A 1,351-nucleotide genomic window follows, 5' to 3' on the forward strand; every position below is an offset into this window, starting at 1 on the left:
GTGTTTCACAGTGGAAAGAATCTGTCATTTCAACCCACGTTCACAGTTCCCCGTAACAGTGGCCAGAATACTAAATAACTCCATATTTAGTGATGTAGAAACTTAGGTCTCTAGCACTGAGTCATTTTTCTGGGGGTGCTCTAGGGGTAGTACTCTGGCCAAATGAATGACTGCCAGTCTCCCCTGCCTCCCCTGTACTTTCTCTCTATTTGCCTCAGGCAGAGATACGTGCCTGCTATTTTCACTAATCCTACACATCTCCAGGGTTCCAGGTTTGGGGTAGGTTTTTGGTTTTATTTAATTAATTACTTAAAACAGAAGGGAGAAATAGGAGGGGGAAAAATCCAGTGTATTACTTACCTGAATTTTTTGCATCTTTCTCTAGTGATGGTTTCAGTTGGATTCATTTCCTTCCTGTTTAAAGTGCCATCTGTAACAAGAAAATTGCTGTGGCTGTTAACCCATGATCTGTCATGAGAATGATTCTCTTCCATTGAGTGTCTTCAGATCTTCCTTGCCTTTCCACCTTGCTCTTCCCTTCCCCCTCCCCCACCCCCATTCCAGTATTTGACAGCTCACCCTGAATTTCTACTTTCTACCCTCCTTCCTTTTCTCTTAGGCTTCCCCCTTGAGTTCTGTGTGCCTCACAATTAAAGTACTGACTGCCTGAAAAGTTACCACTCTGCATGAATAATTGAGCCCCTTTGCTCTGTTCTCAGTGGCCCTGGGGGCCATTAGGGGGCCTCTAGCACTTAGGGATGAAGCCTAGGCAGAGGAAGCAGTCATTCCAGTGCCCTCATTGTATTGTGCATTTCATGCCCATAACCATAAATCTTAGTGCTGAATTGCTTGCCTTCCAAAATAGCCAGTCCTTGGGGCCCAGGCAGGTTAATTTAACACACTTGCCTGCACCCCACAACTCTGAGAGCATTAGGGGGAACAGAAGAGTTTGAAGGATGATCTTTGCTCTTAGATCCAAACTGGGGTGGGAATCATCTCTCATCTCTGTCTTACCCAGGTTGGCTTGTGCAAGAGTAAAGGTGCACCTTCTTACCAATCTCCCTGGTTAGGCTCTCCTTCAAAAACTTTCTCTGTTCCAAAAATGTTTTGGGAGTCTGTGAGTAGATATCTGCACTGTCCTCAATTATCTATGTGGTAGTTTAGCATTACAGGAGAAGGGGAAGAGGGGAACTGGTCCAACTGGAAAGAGACTGGAGTCGTCATTCTGAAACAGATGAAATTACAGAATAGCCTGGGCCTTCTGATAACTCCCTTATCCACATGTTTGCTTTGGAGACTGCAACTGGCAAAGTAGGATTTCCCACAGGCAGAGCCCTCCCTATTTGTTCGA

General features: G+C 45.2%; 1 long non-coding RNA gene across 1 annotated transcript; it reads left to right on the forward strand.

Moving 5' to 3' along the window:
- Window positions 1–3: 3 nt before the first annotated feature.
- Window positions 4–558, forward strand: LOC141514260 (uncharacterized). The gene is made up of 2 exons (XR_012475976.1): window positions 4–279; window positions 386–558. It is a non-coding gene; the product is annotated as an uncharacterized LOC141514260 (long non-coding RNA).
- The last annotated feature ends 793 nt before the right edge of the window (window positions 559–1,351 follow it).

Source organism: Macrotis lagotis, chromosome 2 (assembly GCF_037893015.1).
Source record: "Macrotis lagotis isolate mMagLag1 chromosome 2, bilby.v1.9.chrom.fasta, whole genome shotgun sequence".
In the NCBI taxonomy this organism is placed as follows: Eukaryota; Metazoa; Chordata; class Mammalia; order Peramelemorphia; family Peramelidae; genus Macrotis; species Macrotis lagotis.